Source organism: Lissotriton helveticus, chromosome 5_1 (assembly GCF_964261635.1).
Source record: "Lissotriton helveticus chromosome 5_1, aLisHel1.1, whole genome shotgun sequence".
NCBI lineage: Eukaryota > Metazoa > Chordata > Amphibia > Caudata > Salamandridae > Lissotriton > Lissotriton helveticus.
The window spans coordinates 1552115851-1552136422 of NC_136065.1; positions in this window are offsets into that span (position 1 = coordinate 1552115851).

Here is a 20572-nt window from a genome sequence, read left to right on the forward strand (position 1 = left end):
TGTGACTCTCCTGTAGAGCTTTGTTAGGGCAATTGTTGCACTTTCAATTACCATAATGATTTAAAACACTGGAAAACCCACTAGTCCGTTTAGCGAAACAAGAATGCCCCTGGAAAGATCTCTCACATCCACAGAGACACTCAGTGACTTCTGGATGTGAATGTGATGTGATGTGATGGTGGAATGGGAAGATTGTTCACGGGAGAGATTTCATGAAAGGTTCAATCGTCTTTTGGTACTTGTGGTATATGTATGGCAAGACTTTGCTCAGCCTGACAGACTCTCTTCATGTTTGTGAAAAGGTTGAGGAGACGGGTCCCCTCCACCCCGAAGGATGGGCCGTGCTTGGTTGTGCTATTTTCCGAACTCCTCAAGAATTGCACTGATTGAATCCAGTCTGTTGTTTATTTTACCCATATCCTTTTCTCCTTAGGTGCTATGCACAGTTCAGAGCTCCTTTTGGTGAATGTCATATGCTTCCTGGATTAGCCTCAATCTTCCTCCATGGCGGGAGTTTTTTACAGAAACTCTGCAGATATGCGAAGTGGGTGTACACGTCACAGGCCGGAGGCAGGCCAAAAGAGATCATGTGTACAAGACATACATGAAGAATATATAGGACGGATGTATGTGTGTGTATGTGCTGTTTTCAAGTGCTTGGTGTATAAAAGGGTTCATTTGTATATTGTATGTATAAACATGGTATTTCTATAGTACAAACCTACCCGAAAGGCAGAGAAGTGCTGTACAGAACCAAAGACAAGCATAAACTCAACGAGTGATAGGAGAGGATGTTTAAGGCACTGGGAGGTAGTGTTCTTTAAACAGGCGAGTCTACTATGCTTTCCTAAATTGGAGCAGCATTGCATCGGTCTTGATGAATGCAGGGATCTTGTTCCAGTTCCTGGGTCCGCAGATGTAAAATGCCTCCTGCCTTGCTTTATCTTTTTTACAGTTTAACTCTGTTGTCTGATAGTGTACTGGGTGGAGATGTGCAGAGAACCACAAGAGATGGGGACCTTGTCTGCAACATAAAGTGGGGGTGGTAGGGTTCTGGTAGGGTTCTGGTCGTGATGGCCTTATAAATTATGGATCTGGTTTTAATGATGGTGTAGGTTGGCAATGAGAGCCAATAAAGTTTCATTAGGATGGAGGTGATGTGATCCTATTTCTTCCGGCCCTAGATGAAATGTGCTGCAGTGTGTAGGATGCCCTTAACCCCTTCCCTGCTGCCGTCGGCCGTTGGCCATCGCGAGCACTACCTCGTGGTGCTGCGAACATCCAACGGCCGACGCTGCCCCAAAATCGCGGCCACGGCTAAGGGGTTAAGGAGTGCCGAGAAGTCTGGGAAGCAATGGAGCACGGTTCTACCACCATCCAGGTGCAAGAATTAGAGGGCATTTTCTGGAAGAAATCACTTTCTTTGGAAGAGAGAGCCGGTAACAAGCCATCTTTGCTTTTTGGCAGTGTCTTCCTTGATGATTAAGTTGGTGTCTATAGTGACTCCAAATGACTTGCAACCATGTAATTTCTGCCCAAGATGCAGCCCTCCCAAACCTGTTGCATTCCCTCAGTCCAGCTACCAGAAAAAGGAAATTGACAGAAGAGAATCGCCTGGGTCCTGGAGCTGCATCTTTGCATGCCTTCAGCCATGGCTCGTGCAGGGCATTACACCAGGCGGTGACGTCAGGCAGAGGAGGGGCAGGGCGGGTTGTTGTAAAATGCGGGATATGGACGATGTCAGGTAAGTACTGAAAAAAAAAAACCCGAATTTCGTTACCCGCGCTGCATCGCCAAATGTGATGCAGCGCGCGCAACGAAATTCGTTTTATTTATTGTTTTCGGTACTTACCTGACATCGTCTATATCCCGCATTTTACAACCCCCCACCCTGCCCCTCCTCTGCCTGACGTCACCGCCCAGTGTAACGCCCTGCACGAGCCGTGGCTGCATGCCTTCATAGAGAGGGTGCCTTCATAGAGTTCATAGCCCACTTATACCGGTAGAATGTCTATATACATCTTGCATGCTACACAGTGAGTAGTAGACAGTCCATCTTCTCATCCCTGGAATGGGGGCCAGTTCTATGAGCTGAAATAGGTTATTTTTCTCCCAGAACATTTCCAATAATCTTTCTGGGGTGTATGATTTGAAAGATATTGACATTTACATTTTCCATCAAGCCGTAACCCTAAAGCTCTAAGACAGTAAATAATTCTAAATAACCCATGAGAGAGAAATCCTTTGTAGATGACTAGAGACCTAGCATGAAGCATAAAGATCCTAGAGCCAACGCTGGACTGGCCGCAGCGGGCACCGGGCATTTCCCCAGTGGGCCGCCAGGGTAAGGGCCAGTTTTGGGCCCCTGAGGGGGCGTTTTGTTACAGGGCCGTTTTTGCAGCCTAGCTGCAATATCAGTAACAAAACCGGCCAAAACCGGCCCTGGCAATCAGCAGACCTCACCCCCAACGCCCGGGGAGCCGGCCGAGCACTTTACCAGGGCGGGTTTTAGTTCCCCGTCCGGCCCTGCCTAGAGCCAACCCGTGCACAGCCCCATTGATTAAAATTATTCATAGAATAATGTCATAGAAAGTCTATTGAGTAGAAGCTATAAAACACTTGAGGCCAGATGTTCAAACATTAGAATGCCGCTTTTCTAATTGCGATTTTTCCGAACTGCAATTACGAAATCGGTATTCCTAATATATGAAACTCATGGAGTTTTATTTAGGGATTCCTTGTGGGTCACAAATCGACCTTCCTCGTGAATAATGATTAGGTAAGTCGCAGTTCTGCGACCCATTACGGAACACAGGCATCATAGGGATGGTGGCCTGCTGAGGTCAGCAGACCACCATGTCTGTGATTGCTTTTTAATAAAACAGTGGGGCCAGACTGCAGAGTAAGATGGCAGCCATCAGGCGATGGCCTGTTCATTGGGCCTGGCGGGACACCTTTGCTAGCAGGGACCTAATGCAGTGGGGATTTCTAATGGTTGGTGGTGGAAGGGCGTGGCCATGGGCTCCATCAGTGAAAAGGTGCGGTAAGGTACTCTTTGTCCTGCCCTCCCCGCACTGAACAACACCTCCACCACCATATTCTCCTCCTCCTTGTGATGATGGTGTGCAGTTTAGGTGGGGGAGGAGCGTGGCCACTGGATAGGTGAATGGCCTCTAGTTTTCCTTTTGTTTTGGTTTTCCAACAGGCAAATGGCAAGCTGGGCATCCCCCCCTTCCCTGTTTGCGGATGGCTGGCATGTGGGTGAAGGGGGGTTAAGTTCACATTATTTAATTTTGTGTTTCAGAAATGTGGTGGACTGGAAAAAAGTGTGCGGAGTCAGGCGAGTCTCCTGTAATTCATCGTTGATCGAAGAGACAGCTGTCTAGATACCTCCTGACTGGGAGCTGGGTAAAAAATCTAAATGTTTTCAGGGGGCCGGCATGACTTAGTGAGTGCTGTGAACCTGATTGGAGGGAAGATGTGTTGTAGCGCAGCTGGATGATGTCATGCCCAAAGGCCCGAGCTATAATGGCAGCCTTACACATGGCTATTCATGTGTTTTTGGAGGCTGGTATTTTATGTCATGAGAGTTATTTGGGTATGCCAAAAAAGATAATTTAGTTGAGTGCATAGGTGGTCATAAGAAACTCCTCATTAATGTCATGTCGCAGTTTAATGCCAGCGTTTTCAGGATTAAGGGCAAGGTGGATAAAAAAAAGTTTCATTATTGTCATACCACAGTTTAATGCAGGCATTTTGTAATATAATAGCTGAGGGATAAGGGCAAGCTTGAGTCCGGGCAAGGAATTTAAAGTGACAGGTGTAGGAACCTGGCTCTTTATATGGAGGACCAAAATGAGGTAAACTGTGTAAAGAGTCCGGGCAAACCCCAATCAGGATACAGAGGCACAAATGATAACCCAAACGCTCTCTTTTGTAGTAGTGTGGGTGGGCAGTTAGGCTTATCAGAGGGTAGTGCTAAACATTTGTTGTACTCACAGAGGCAATAAATGAAACACACACTCAAGAATAAATCTGAGACCAATTTAGAAAAATAACTCTTATTTTTATATACATTTTGATACCAAGAACTTCATTATCAAGTAAGTACTTTTTTAAATATGGATTTTTACAGATAAGTAAATAGTTCATTGTAATGTGTCTTTACACAGCAATACTTCCCTATGGCAGAAAAGGCATATGTTGCATACCGTTTTTGCAATCGGTTTCTGGGGGTCTCCTTGTGGACTTAGGATTGTAGGATGCCAAGGGCCAAGGTCCAAAGTACACCCAGCAGTTACTCATTACCTGCCCTGGGGCATCCGGGTCATGAGGTGCTGGTTGAGTTGGTAGCTGCGCATTCTACACCGGTGGAAACAAGGACTGCTTGTGGAAAGAAGGGAAACAGGCTGCAGAGGGGAACTTTGGGGCAAGTCTGGGAGCTCCCAAACAGTGACTTGGGTCACAAGGGTACCTGGGCTGGGGCTCTGGGGTGCAGAGTGGAAAGGTCGACTGGGCTCCGTGCGTCCTATGGCCTCACAGTTGTCGGTCTTCGCCCGATGAGGGTGCAAAATCAAGACAGCTGGGCCACTCTGGAAATGGGTCTCTGTGGTACTGAATCCCCTCGATGGCTGCTCAGTCTTGGTTCAGTGGGAATCTGGGTTGGTCTCTCACAGGCTCTGTTTGCTGCAAGGGGTCAGGTACCCCAGATATTGGTCCTCGATGGCTCTGGTTGGTCCTGGTGTCCTCTCACTTTGAAGGGCTTGTCAGCCTCCTGGGGTTCTTGGAAGCTGGTCAGCTGCAGGTTGAGTTACTGGTCACGATAGTCGAGTCTGGTGCAGGTAGGCACTAAAGGTCCATGCAGTCTTCAGTTCTCACTTTTCTGGTGGCTCTTCTTTGTTTTTTTCTTCTAGAGCCATTGAATCTATGGGTACTGAGACAGAATATCGAGGCAAAAAATTCGAACTACATTACTATCAAGTTCGAAATATCGCGGAATGGAAATATCGAGTGCAAGAATATCGTTGTCAAGAATATCGATTTGAACATAAATAACATTGATATTGAAAATATGGAAGTTATTAATATCGTTTGCAAAAATGTAGTTGCTGAAAAGTATAGTTTTTTTTAATTAGGGGTATGTATTTTGGTATATATTTTAAATGTATGTCATGTAATTTTTTTGTATAAGTATTGTTTATGTTTTTTAATAAATGTGTTCAACTTTTATTAGTTATTACATTTAATTTAATTTATTTTGCGTCTTTTAGTTCCGTAGCGGGTTGTGGGTTCATAGAATAGGATGAAAAGTAATTTAATTATAATAAATTAATGATTATTTTTTATTTAAATATATTTATTTAATTGATATTTAATAGTGTTAATTGTGCTTTTAATTTTTGAGGGTACATTTTATGTGTGGGTTGTGGGGTTGAAAGGGATAAAAGGTGGGAAGTAATATATTTTTAATTAATTAATAATTAGTTGGTAACTAATATGAATATATTGATAATTAATTATGGTAATTGTGTGATTTTTTAGGTTGTGGGGCTAATAGGGGTAAAGGGTGGGAAGTAATTTATTTTTAATTCATTAATAATTAGTTGTTATTTAATAGTAATTAATTAATTGATAATTCATTATGGTAATTGTGTAAACAAAGAACTTTTTAGGTGCCGGTTGTGGGGTTAATAGGGGCAAAGTGTGGGAAGTAATTTATTTTTAATTAATTAATAATGAGTTCATAATCAATGAATTGATCATTAATTATGTTAATTATTTAATTACATTTTGTGGGGGGTGAGTTTTGGGTTTATAGGGGTAAAGGGTGGGCAGTAAATTAATTTTACTTAATTTATAATTAGCTGTTAAATACTATTATTTATTTAATTTAAATGTAATTTTAATTGTGTAATTAATGTTTTAAGTTCAATTTTAGGCGCAGGCTGTAGGGATTATAGAGTTAAAGGGTAGGAAGTCAATTAATTTAATGACTTATAATTTGTTTTTTAATTTATATTTGTTTAATTAATAATTAAATATGTTAATTGTGCAAATACATTTATTTTTTGCATTTTAGATGTGATTTCTGGGTTTGGTAGGGGTATGGGTGGGAAGTAAATCAATGTTAAGCAATTAATACTTTTTTTACAATTAATAATAATTATTAATTTAATAAGGAATTGTGTTGTGTGTTTTGTGGGGGTATATTGTGGGAAGCGAATTAATTATGATTCATTAATAATTAATATTCAATTAATGAAAAATAATTTGTTGAATATTTATAATAATGTAAATAATGTTTTAGGTGCAGGGTGTGAGTTTTGTGGTGTTATAGGATGGGAAGTAACTAAATTAAATTTATGTAATAATTAATTTTTTTGTTCAAAAATAACTTCTAAATAAAAATATGTAATTATATGAAATTGTGTTTGTATATTATTTATAATAATATTTGTAGTTATTTGTGATATGTATTTATCATTATAATATGCTTTTATTTTAAATGTATTTTAAATATATATATATTTTTCAACATATTTATATAGGGGAATAGTAAATTTTACCCCTCCACAATCCAACACTTTCCCTACGATTGTACTGACTGGAGTGGGAATAGTAAATTCTACCCTTCCACAATCCTACGCTCTCCCTACAATTGCACTGAATGGAGTGGGAATAGTAAATTGTACCCCTCCATGATCCAGCGCTTTCTCTACTGTTGCAATAACTGGAGTGGGAATAGTAAACTCTACACCTCCACAATTCAACACTTTCCCTATTGTTGCACTGCTGGAGTGGCAATTGCTTTTTTTATCGTTAATTATAAATGTTATTGTTGTGTTAAGTGTAGTGTGAATAGTAAATAGTATTTTGTAATGTTATATTTTATGTAATTTTATATTTATTGTAGTTAGAATAGTAAATCTGAGTTTGGTATGGCGACAAATATTTGGTTACTGTTGTGTTGTTTTAGGTGGGAGTAATTCTGTTTATATTTATTTAGTAGAAAAAAGTGTTCTTTTTAATGTGGTGGGAAATGTATATATATATATTTATTTTAATTTCTAATGTATTTTATGTTGCAATTTATATAACTATGTGTTTGATTTATTATAACAATAATATTATAATTTGCAATAGTTTTTGTTTGCAACTTATTTTTAATTAAATTACAAAATATGTGTGTTGTTTAACTTTTATTGTAAATTAAACTGATTCCCTTTTTAAATATTTTATGTTTTTGGTATATTTAAATATGTTTACATATATTTTTGATAATATTATGCAAATAAAGATTTTATGAATTATATTATGAATAAAAATAGTGGTTTAATTTGTATACATGTATAATTATATATATGTGTATTTACATTTTTTAAAGAAGTTTATTTGTTGTATTAGTTCAAATATATATTTATTTATATATTTTTATATATTAAAGTTACTATTTAATTTATGTTTGTTTTAATATTTTAAATTATATATATTTTAAATTCGATATTTAATAATTCTATATTCTTGGACACTATAGAGGGCTTTACGATGGCGGGCGGATCGCCACCGCCAGCCTGGAGGTGGTGATCCGCCCACCATGAACCCTAAAATTCCCACCGCCAATTTAGGATGGCGGTGGGAATGTGAATTGTACCGCGGCGGATGGAAAGACCGTCCACCGTGGTCCTGCAAGGCGGTCCTTTTCCACCCGCCTTGCGGGACCCGGTACAATGGGTGCATTTGTGCGGTGCCGTGGGCATTACGATGCCTGTCTTTTCCGGCGGAGATCCCGGAAAAGACGGATATTTTTGTACTTGTTTAAGTATAGGGAGTCGATATTTTTTTATTCTATATTTTTACCTTGATATTTTTACCATCTATATTATCGTGGTCGATATTCTGTCAGTGAACCAAATCTAAGTTTCTGGTGTCAGGAGTGCCACCTAAATACACAAATATGGGGTGTTATGGGGAGTGACAGATAGCAGCCAATTGGCTACTTACCTTTAGGGTGTCTACACCCTCTTTATGATCAATTCCTGTGGGAAGTGGTTATAACCGTATCCCAGAGAGCCTAACTCTGCCAAAATTAAGATGGTGGGATTCTAAAAGTTGTGTTTACTTCAGGTGGCCCACCTTACGGGTGGTACTTGCCCGAGAGGGGAAGACACCTCCTGACTGGCTAATTTTCCCCCTTGTCCTGGTGCCAACTGGGCCCGGGGCAGAGGGTGGCATTTCCCCTCTCTGGGGAAGCCTTGGGTCGCATATCATAGGTGGCAACGGCATTTGAAGCACCCTGCCTTGATATGATGATCCTTTGGCCATCCTGCTTTGAGGAGGTGACAGACCAGGTATTTTTTCTGCCCTCAGAGATCGCGGGCTCTCACCTGCAGGGGGTCATAAACCTGTATGTGGTGGCAGGCTGGTCTATCTACACCTGTCAGCCAGTACACAGGTAGTCAGTATCTTTTCAGGGGGACTTCTAAGGTACCCTCTGGGTGCATGTGTTAATAAATCCATCACTGAAATCAGTGGGGGCTTATTAATATGAGATGTTTGACACCAAACATCTCTAGCTTCAGTGAAGCCATCATGTAGCTGGGGAATTCATAAACACCAGTGACCAGCACATGTACTTAAAATGGCTTTCCGGTTCACTTGTAATTGCAAAGTGTCAATTTAGACACCAAAGGGGCATATCTGCTCGTGCACATATGCCCACACATTTAGTATAGTGCACTCTGTTTTAGGGGTGCTGTAAAGGTGACCTACCTATACTTCATTCAGTGTTTTCAGGCATGGCACATAGGAGGTGTGCCATGTCGTGTATTCACTTTTCTCTGCACTGTGGCACGCAGCCTGCAATGACAGTTTGCATATTAGTGCTCAGGGATCCCTTAGGGTGGCTCAATGCATGTTGCAGCCCTTAGGGACCCTCTTTAGCCTCCTTGCCCTAGGCACCAGGGATAACATTTACTAGGGACTTACAAGGGGTGGTAAAGGTATTGTCAATTGGGGTAACAATTCTGCGGTTTTAGGGAACGAGATCTGCCACTGGTGAGCTCAATAGCATGATTCCCGTGCACGTCTGTCAAAATTGCATCAGATGCCAGGCAAAAAGTGGGGGTTACCATGTCAAAAAGGGGCACTTTTCTACCATAGAAAATGTAAAGTTGCATACATCTTTGCAATATTTACGTCTACTCAACTTTTCCCCCTGAAATGTTGTCTTGAAGGGAGTCTAACAGAGAATGTAAGGGACTTCTGAATGCACATGCTTCAACACCCACAGCTGTTGTCTGTTGAAACCTATTATGGTCTTTTAGTTAGGTTCCCTTTTCAAAGTCTCGTGTGACGGCTCATAATTGCTCGTGGGTCCCCTGAAATGGGAACAGTGTTGTTATTGGGGGCAGACCAGGAGACTAGTCCTGCTACCTGACATCTGTGGGCTAGGGCTCATCTTAATAGAAAGAACTACATTTTAATGTTGCAGTCTATAGGCTGGCGTCCTAAGCAATGTGGCTTGACTTGCAGCTTGCACCGGGCTTGGTGGGTAATGGGCAAAGATCCCTTGGAACACATGGGTGGCATGATTTCTATGTCTGTCCGGGTAGCTGGGCCTTTTGACATGATGCCACAAATTAGATGGAAGTACTTGCGGATAGGGAAAAGTTGTCATTTTTCAACCCGGGTTGTTTTAAACACAGGGACCGTAATCATTGTTCAAAAGCCTATACCTAGCTGGACATCTCTGTGTGATGGATCTATGGGCAGCTTCCAGGCTTTCTAGATGAAGAGAAGGAGCACTTACATCACTATACTGTTTTTGCAAGAGTGCCCCACAATCCCATTTGCTTTGCCAAATAATTCCTGTGCCACATGGGGGTCAATTTGACGCCTTGTGTGTTACGGCTGACAGCAGGCTCAGACCTTGGTGTGGTAGGACGCTGTAGGAAGCTACAGATTATGCACGAGTGGACTTGTTTTCTTAGGAAGTAGCCAAAGCAAGTGGTGTCTGGCAGCAAGCTGAAGCAAAGTGGACTCTTCTCAATGCAGGCTGGTAGAGGAGTAGCCCAATTATTTGATAGCAGATCTCTCAAATTTCTCATGCGATGGTCTTCTGCATGCAGCAAGCCACAAAACCGAGACGAGAAGCATTATACGGTCTCAGTATACTGAGCTGGATGGGGCCAGTTTCTATAACATGAATAGGACTCAGCATAGTTATAAAACGCAGGACCATGACAATGTAGATTGTGCTATAGCCTAAATACACATTTAGAAGGCCTTGCCTTGGCTGAGGTACACGCTTCAGGTGTCCACAGTCAGAATACATCAACTGCTGCCTCAAACCATTGAAAAAGGCTCCAATTTTTAGGTAGAGTAGCTTCACTGGTGTAGTGGGCAAGGGTGTAGTGCAGTCGTTAGAGGACACGAATGGCGGTAGCTGTCGTCACAAATTCACATTGAATGCAGCGGGATGTGGTGATGGTGTGTTGTGTAGTACTCAGTGGCATAGGGGACATGGTGTCCAGGGGCGCTGTAAGAATGGCACAGGATCTGACAGCAGCTATCAGGATTTGTGGGGACTCGTTCCCTGCTGCACCGATGCTAGCTACCCCCTTGTTAACCTTATGGAAAGATGTTGCACCTTTAATGCGCTGCTTTATGCTCGGATTCAACAGTGGGTGGGATTGGAATTTGAGTAAGCGACCACTGCTGTTATACTGAGGTGCAAATGGTGCATGTTTTTTATCCAACATGCTGCCAATCTACCCACAACAGTAATATCTCCTGTAAGGATGTCTATTGATATATTTAATGTAAGGATTGATCGCAAGCAGGCTAGTCCAAATGTTAAACACTCTTCCTATCGCTCCAGGATCCTTTGATTACTGAGTCCGTCTGTATGGCAAAATCTGTTTCATTCAAGTAACTTGGTGGTGGTATTTACACCATACTTTAGAATGTATTCTTCATTCAAGTTCCTGATGTTCCCTTGGGTTTGAGCAGGGAGTTGTTTCTCTTCAGGGTTAAATCCTTGGAATATCTCCACTAGCTGGTGCGTCTCAAGATAGGCGGTTTTCATTATGGGCAGTAACGTGGGCTATTCAGTTAGCTCAGTGCATAGGGGTCTCATTAAAGACGCTGATTCTTTGGATGCCATCATTGTGATGGAGCATAGTTTCTCGTTAGTGCGATTGGACATATTCATGTATTCCTGCTGAGTACAGCCCGGTTTCTTAAAATGTACCAGGTCAGTCTGATTTCGCTGTTTGAAAAGCGTACAGCCTATAAAGAAGTTTCCCTCCTGGGATGCGAGTCAGAGATTTCCCCCTAATTCCTGTTGTGCAGGTCCTGTATTAGCCTGCCTTTGATGCAATACTTGTTTTTGTTTCTTGTGCGTTAAGGGGGCAAATTACTGGCAAGGCTCCTCACTGGACACTCCTAATCCTTGTGCTAGACTGTATCTGGTTTGGGGTTGTCATTACACTAGTAGGTGGACTTGGTGGTAATTTCTCATAATTTATTTTCACTGTTTGAATTGCATTGACTACCTAATTTTGTCTTCCGGGCATCATTGCTGGCCAGGATCAATGTCCATTTGACCTGCGCAAGGACCCCCGATCTCACAAATTACACTGTCCTTGTATGATGTGTGGCTGCCACCGTGACCATTCCTATCTACCTGTCCGCCCAGTAATAATGCTGGCTCCTCTCAGTGGTCTGCAATCTGATGTAAACACAGGAGTTCTAGACGTGGCAACCATCAGGGGCCAAGAAGATCCTTTTGCTCCTGGGCTTGTGGCCACCTTCAGTTTAGCTGTCACCTCCTGTTTGAGGGCAGATCATTTCCAGGTCCATTCTTTTGCATTTTAGCCACCACATCTGCTGCTAGCTCAGGTATTGAGGAGCAGCGGATGGGTGCACATGGATGGGGCGAGCAGGGGATTGGGAAGCATTATCTACACCTTGTGATTAGCCACATCTGCTGAGGGCTCAGGTATGAGGGAGCAGTTGGTGCAAAAGGAGGGGGAGAGCAGGGGGGTATCAAGCAGTATGTTCAGCTTTGCAATTAGTCCTCCGCCCTTGAGTAATGCACTGTTTTTTCTTTCCTCCCGTATGTTCTCATCTGTGCATTGGGTACTGTGTCTCTTCAGGAGGTTTGGTGTTGAGCCGCACCTGCATACATTGGGAACAGGGGAATTGCAAGCGGGATCTTCATCTTTGCAATTAGTCCTCCGCCCTTGAGTAATGCACTGTTTTTTCTTTCCTCCCGTGTGTTCTTATCTGTGCATTAGGTACTGTGTCTCTTCATGAGGTTTGGTGTTGAGCCTCACTTGCATACATAGAGAACAAGGGAGCTCCAAGCAGGATCTTCATCTTTGCAATTAGTCCTCCGCCCTTGAGTAATGCACTGTTTTTTCTTTCCTCCCGTGTGTTTTTATCTGTGCATTAGGTACTGTGTCTCTTCATGAGGTTTGGTGTTGAGCCTCACCTGCATACATAGAGAACAAGGGAGCTGCAAGCAGGATCTTCCTCCTTGCAATTAGTCCTCCGCCCTTGAGTAATGCACTGTTTTTTCTTAACTCCCGTGTGTTCTTATCTGTGCATTAGGTACTGTGTCTCTTCATGAGGTTTGGTGTTAAGCCTCACCTGCATACATAGAGAACAAGGGAGCTGCAAGCAGGATCTTCATCCTTGCAATTAGTCCTCCGCCCTTGAGTAATGCACTGTTTTTTCTTTCCTCCCATGTCTTCTTATCTGTGCATTAGGTACTGTGTCTCTCCATGAGGTTTGGTGTTGAGCCTCACCTGCATACATAGAGAACAAGGGAGCTGCAAGCAGGATCTTCATCCTTGCAATTATTCCTCCGCCCTTGAGTAATGCACTGTTTTTCTTTCCTCCCGTGTGTTCTTATCTGTGCATTAGGTACTGTGTCTCTTCATGAGGTTTGGTGTTGAGCCTCACCTTCATACATAGAGAACAGGGGAGCAGCAAGCAGGATCTTCATCTTTGCAATTAGTCCTCCGCCCTTGAGTAATGCACTGTTTAGGTCTCGCCTTTTCCATTCCGAAGGAATGGGAAATGAGGAGAATTCAAGTGCTCAAAATACTCGTGAAACCAAGGGCTTTTTGGTGCGGTTTTCTTTGAGTTCACGTGAATCACGTGACCAAACAAGCACGCGCATCAGCCTCCCTCCCTCCCTCCTAATTGCATTTTGTTCACGGCTGCCACCACATCAAAGGGCTTCTCCCAGCGTGTGCTCTGCGGCTTCTCCTCCCCTAATTATTCATGGCTGGCCGGTGGCCGGCCGTACTTTCAGTTTCCCGGCCGCTCTTGTTTTTCTATTTACAGCGCGGTTAGATGTTTCTGTCGTATCATTTTCCTACAAGTAATTAATGTACCTTGTTAAAGTAAACAATATAAATCCGTGCAAAACGGTTTAGTTCATTTCACACTGTGCAAGGTAGAAGATTGTCTTGTGCTGCAGGTTGCTTACAACCGAAGAATCCCTCTCATTGTGTGCTGCTGTCATGTCCGTTCTTTTATCCAGAGTGTCGAACCAGGTAGAGTGTCTCCATACTGGCTGATCGCTGCAATCTGTTTTATTTCCCCTTTTTCCGTACTTCACATTCTAGTCACCTTTGTTGTCTTGAGTTCAAACTTAACTGTGCTCTTGCCCCTTCACATCCACGTTCTCTTCTGTGTCTTCGTTCAGGCCTTCGTTTTCTTTTCATCCTGTTCTCCCGGCCTCTTTGATCCTGCGTTATGATTCTCTTCTCTCTGACATTCAGTCCCCGCCCACCCTTTAAAGTTTAAAAACACGTCTTGAATCTTTACTTTTCACTCATAATCACTTGAACATCACTTCTTGTCGCTACTGACTATGATCTGTGTCGACTGAACTGCAGAACCTCGCTCTTACCCCTTAACCACAGGGCAGATCCAACGCTAGTAAACTGCATCAAGAACATACGGGTTGTTAACATCGTTTTTGTCACTCCGCACTTGGATTTTGGAATGATTGCAGTGTGTGCACAAATTATTTTGTCGGATGCGGGATGTAGCATGTGTATAAACAAGAATTGGCATAGCCAATAGGTCTCGCATTTGGGACCTTATAAGCGTTTAGCCATGCAACAGTTGGTGTTGTTGCACAAAGGATATTCTGCTGCATAACTAAATACTTATAAGGTCCCAAAAGCGAGACCTATTGGCTATGCCAATGCTTGTTTTTCTTTCCTCCCGTGTCTTCTTATCTGTGCATTAGGTACTGTGTCTCTTCATGAGGTTTGGTGTTGAGCCTCACCTTCATACATAGAGAACAAGGGAGCTGCAAGCAGGATCTTCATCCTTGCAATTATTCCTCCGCCCTTGAGTAATGCACTGTTTTTTCTTTCCTCCCGTGTGTTCTTATCGGTGCATTAGGTACTGTGTCTCTTCATGAGGTTTGGTGTTGAGCCTCACCTTCATACATAGAGAACAGGGGAGCAGCAAGCAGGATCTTCATCTTTGCAATTAGTCCTCCGCCCTTGAGTAATGCACTGTTTAGGTCTCGCCTTTTCCATTCCGAAGGAATGGGAAATGAGGAGAATTCAAGTGCTCAAAATACTCGTGAAACCAAGGGCTTTTTGGTGCGGTTTTCTTTGAGTTCACGTGAATCACGTGACCAAACAAGCACGCGCATCAGCCTCCCTCCCTCCCTCCCTCCTAATTGCATTTTGTTCACGGCTGCCACCACATCAAAGGGCTTCTCCCAGCGTGTGCTCTGCGGCTTCTCCTCCCCTAATTATTCATGGCTGGCCGGTGGCCGGCCGTACTTTCAGTTTCCCGGCCGCTCTTGTTTTTCTATTTACAGCGCGGTTAGATGTTTCTGTCGTATCATTTTCCTACAAGTAATTAATGTACCTTGTTAAAGTAAACAATAAAAATCCGTGCAAAACGGTTTAGTTCATTTCACACTGTGCAAGGTAGAAGATTGTCTTGTGCTGCAGGTTGCTTACAACCGAAGAATCCCTCTCATTGTGTGCTGCTGTCATGTCCGTTCTTTTATCCAGAGTGTCGAACCAGGTAGAGTGTCTCCATACTGGCTGATCGCTGCAATCTGTTTTATTTCCCCTTTTTCCGTACTTCACATTCTAGTCACCTTTGTTGTCTTGAGTTCAAACTTAACTGTGCTCTTGCCCCTTCACATCCACGTTCTCTTCTGTGTCTTCGTTCAGGCCTTCGTTTTCTTTTCATCCTGTTCTCCCGGCCTCTTTGATCCTGCGTTATGATTCTCTTCTCTCTGACATTCAGTCCCCGCCCACCCTTTAAAGTTTAAAAACACGTCTTGAATCTTTACTTTTCACTCATAATCACTTGAACATCACTTCTTGTCGCTACTGACTATGATCTGTGTCGACTGAACTGCAGAACCTCGCTCTTACCCCTTAACCACAGGGCAGATCCAACGCTAGTAAACTGCATCAAGAACATACGGGTTGTTAACATCGTTTTTGTCACTCCGCACTTGGATTTTGGAATGATTGCAGTGTGTGCACAAATTATTTTGTCGGATGCGGGATGTAGCATGTGTATAAACAAGAATTGGCATAGCTAATAGGTCTCGCATTTGGGACCTTATAAGCGTTTAGCCATGCAACAGTTGGTGTTGTTGCACAAAGGATATTCTGCTGCATAACTAAATACTTATAAGGTCCCAAAAGCGAGACCTATTGGCTATGCCAATGCTTGTTTTTCTTTCCTCCCGTGTCTTCTTATCTGTGCATTAGGTACTGTGTCTCTTCATGAGGTTTGGTGTTGAGCCTCACCTTCATACATAGAGAACAAGGGAGCTGCAAGCAGGATCTTCATCCTTGCAATTATTCCTCCGCCCTTGAGTAATGCACTGTTTTTTCTTTCCTCCCGTGTGTTCTTATCTGTGCATTAGGTACTGTGTCTCTTCATGAGGTTTGGTGTTGAGCCTCACCTTCATACATAGAGAACAAGGGAGCTGCAAGCAGGATCTTCATCCTTGCAATTAGTCCTCCGCCCTTGAGTAATGCACTGTTTTTCCTTTCCTCCCTTGTGTTCTTATCTGTGCATTAGATACTGTGTCTCTTCATGAGGTTTGGTGTTGAGCCTCACCTTCATACATAGAGAACAAGGGAGCTGCAAGCAGGATCTTCATCCTTGCAATTAGTCCTCCGCCCTTGAGTAATGCACGGTATACACCCGTTACAACGCATCTTTTACTCCGCACTACCATTACAACGCGACTTTTACTCCGCATACCATTACAACGCATTGCGCTGGGGGGCGCTCTAGGATAGGGAATAAGTATAATTTACTATCCAACACCTTCCCTAGGGCCCACGGGGACTGGAGTTAGAATAGTAAATTATACTTACCACTATCCAGCACCCCAAAGCGCTATGCGTTGTAATGGTATGCGTTGTAAAAGTCGCGTTGTAACGGTATGCGGAGTAAAAGTATGCGGAGTAACATGGTACATCCGTAATGCACAGTTTTTTCTTTCCTCCCGTGTGTTCTTATCTGTGCATTAGGTACTGTGTCTCTTCATGAGGTTTGGTGTTGAGCCTCACCTTCATACATAGAGAACAGGGGAGCTGCAAGCAGGATCTTCAACTTTGCAATTAGTCCTCCGCCCTTGAGTAATGCAGTTTTTTCTATCCTCCCGTATGTTCTTGTCTGTGCATTAGGTACTGTGTCTCTTCATGAGGTTTGGTGTTGAGCCTCACCTGCATACATAGAGAACAAGGGAGCTGCAAGCAGGATCTTCCTCCTCGCAATTAGTCCTCCGCCCTTGAGTAATGCACTGTTTTTCTTTCCTCCCGTGTCTTCTTATATGTGCATTAGGTACTGTGTCTCTTCATGAGATTTGGTGTTGAGCCTCAACTGCATACATAGAAAACGGGGGAGTTGCAAGCAGGATCTCCATCCTTGCAATTAGTCCTCCGCCTTTGAGTAATGCACTGTTTTTTCTTTCCTCCCGTGTGTTCTTATCTGTGCATTAGGTACTGTGTCTCTCCATGAGGTTTGGTGTTGAGCCTCACCTGCATACATAGAGAACAGGGGAGTTGCAAGCGGGATCTTCTTCTTTGCAATTAGTCCTCCGCCCTTGAGTAATGCACTGTTTTTTCTTTCCTCCCGTGTGTTCTTATCTGTGCATTAGGTACTGTGTCTCTTCATGAGGTTTGGTGTTGAGCCTCACCTGCATACATAGAAAATGGGGGAGTTGCAAGCAGGATCTTCATCCTTGCAATTAGTCCTCCGCCCTTGAGTAATGCACTGTTTTTTCTTTCCTCCCTTGTGTTCTTATCTGTGCATTAGGTACTGTGTCTCTTCATGAGGTTTGTTGTTGAGCCTCACCTTCATACATAGAGAACAAGGGAGCTGCAAGCAGGATCTTCATCCTTGCAATTATTCCTCCGCCCTTGAGTAATGCACTGTTTTTTCTTTCCTCCCGTGTGTTCTTATCTGTGCATTAGGTACTGTGTCTCTTCATGAGGTTTGGTGTTGAGCCTCACCTGCATACATAGAGAACAAGGGAGCTGCAAGCAGGATCTTCATCTTTGCAATTAGTCCTCCGCCCTTGAGCAATGCACTGTTTTTTCTTTCCTCCCGTGTCTTCTTATCTGTGCATTAGGTACTGTGTCTCTTCATGAGGTTTGGTGTTGAGCCTCACCTTCATACATAGAGAACAAGGGAGCTGCAAGCAGGATCTTCATCCTTGCAATTATTCCTCCGCCCTTGAGTAATGCACTGTTTTTTCTTTCCTCCCGTGTGTTCTTATCTGTGCATTAGGTACTGTGTCTCTTCATGAGGTTTGGTGTTGAGCCTCACCTGCATACATAGAGAACAAGGGAGCTGCAAACAGGATCTTCATCTTTGCAATTAGTCCTCCGCCCTTGAGTAATGCACTGTTTTTTCTTTCCTCCCATGTGTTCATATCTGTGCATTAGGTACTGTGTCTCTCCATGAGGTTTGGTGTTGAGCCTCACCTGCATACATAGAGAACAGGGGAGTTGCAAGCGGGATCTTCTTCTTTGCAATTAGTCCTCCGCCCTTGAGTAATGCACTGTTTTTTCTTTCCTCCCGTGTGTTCTTATCTGTGCATTAGGTACTGAGTCTCTTCATGAGGCTTGGTGTTGAGCCTCACTTTCATACATAGTGAACAGGGGAGCTGCAAGCAGGATCTTCATCTTTGCAATTAGTCCTCCGCCCTTGAGTAATGCACTGTTTTTTCTTTCCTCCTGTGTGTTCTTATCTGTGCATTAGGTACTGTGTCTCTTCATGAGGTTTGGTGTTGAGCCTCTCCTGCATACATAGAGAACGGGGGAGTTGCAAGCAGAATCTTCATCCTTGCAATTAGTCCTCCGCCCTTGAGTAATGCACTGTTTTTTCTTTCCTCCCGTGTGTTCTTATCTGTGCATTAGGTACTGTGTCTCTTCATGAAGTTTGGTGTTGAGCCTCACCTGCATACATAGAGAACGGGGGAGTTGCAAGCAGGATCTTCATCCTTGCAATTAGTCCTCCGCCCTTGAGTAATGCACTGTTTTTTCTTTCCTCCCGTGTGTTCTTATCTGTGCATTAGGTACTGTGTCTCTTCATGAGGTTTGGTGTTGAGCCTCACCTGCATACATAGAGAACGGGGGAGTTGCAAGCAGAATCTTCATCCTTGCAATTAGTCCTCCGCCCTCGAGTAATGCACTGTTTTTTCTTTCCTCCCGTGTGTTCTTATCTGTGCATTACGTACTGTGTCTCTTCATGAGGTTTGGTGTTGAGCCTCACCTGCATACATAGAGAACGGGGGAGTTGCAAGCAGGATCTTCATCCTTGCAATTAGTCCTCCGCCCTTGAGTAATGCAGTTTTTTCTTTCCTCCCGTGTGTTCTTATCTGTGCATTAGGTACTGTGTCTCTTCATGAGGCTTGGTGTTGAGCCTCACTTTCATACATAGTGAACAGGGGAGCTGCAAGCAGGATCTTCATCTTTGCAATTAGTCCTCCGCCATTGAGTAATGCACTGTTTTTTCTTTCCTCCCGTGTGTTCTTATCTGTGCATTTGGTACTGTGTCTCTCCACGAGGTCTTGAAGTTGAGCCGCACTTGCATACATACTGAGGGCTCACAAGTTGCACTGCACTGAGCTAAGCTTGCTAAGAAGGAGAGTTTTGTCAGCATGAGGTGGTTTGGTCATGGAGGTTTGTGTCAACAATTTAAGGACCGTTGTCGAAGAAACGAAATCAATTGGGCTTCCGCTCTCGGTCTTGGTAGTATCGCATTTAGGGGGCAATGATCGAGTGAAGATGAGCACAGGGACGCGCCCGATTTGCTACTGGCTGAAGTTTTATGGTTGGCTTAAGCTTTTCTTGAGGCCGACTTCACTTGGTCACACATAGTGACAGTAGAGTTAAGGCACCGAGGGCAGCAGGGGCAACAACAGCTGTGAATAATTTGCTTTCATTGGCCTGTCAATATCCCTGGCAGCTTGTGGGGCAGGTCAGGTGGTAGGTGACCTATACTGGCCTGTGGTGGGGTGAATTCTCTATTTTCGGAATACAGTGGCTGAGTGGCCTTTCTGCAGGCGCTCATTACCACCCCTCCTCCCCTCCACAAATACCGCTGGTCCCCCACACCCGGTTTAGCAACAGGCAGAGGTATCACTCTCTTTGTCTCGCTGGCCGGCCCATTAATGTGTGCACATACTGAGCGGGGTAGGGGGCCTCAGTAGAAGTGACCCCACTTGTTTTCAGGTGTGTTTCACAAGTGTAAACTAATGCGTGCCCTTTATTTAAGCCCCCTCCTTCTTTTTAATGCAATTTCTCTGAAGCTGTGATTTGAGGAAAAGCATTATGCAAATGGGGGCCGATTTTTTTTTTGTGTGTGCCCGGCCGATTTTCATTCCCAATCCGACCCTGTTGGTGGGGACACTTCAGATCCCCTAGGAATCCCACTTGGATTAAGGCACAGGGAACACCAGTGTCACATGGACTTCAAAAGGAGTGCTTGCAGCAATTGGAAAAGAAGCTGCAACTTTATGGGGGGTTGGGTCGGTCGTGACCCTTATCCGCCTTCCAACGAGACATGGCCCGGTTGCCCAGGCTAGCTCTCCGGTAGGTGGTGGGGTTGTCCCCAGGTAAGCTTTTGTTCTGGGGTGAGCAGGCCTCAGTCACAAGTAAAGAGAGCAGGGATTCGCATAAGAATGATTGTCCCTTTCCTGCTGTAGTATAGTGCCGTAAAGGGCCCAGAAAGGTCAAAGGTGCCAGGGGGACCTGGTAAAAAGGCAAACCATAAGTTCACAAAAATGATTGTTTATGCACGGGGAGGTACGGGGTTGTAGGTAACTTGATGTCTAGCTGACTATGTATGCGAAAATAATTTGTTACAACCTTATAACGATAAGGGATATGTATTTTTATAACATGTTGAAAGTTTTCATTTATGTAATAAAAATACAGCCTGAGATTTTAAAATCTCTCACCAAACAACATAACTGGGTCTCGATTGTCTTTTTCGAGTTTGGATGGTTATTTCTAAAGAGGGGTGTGTCAGAGGAAGGTCATTA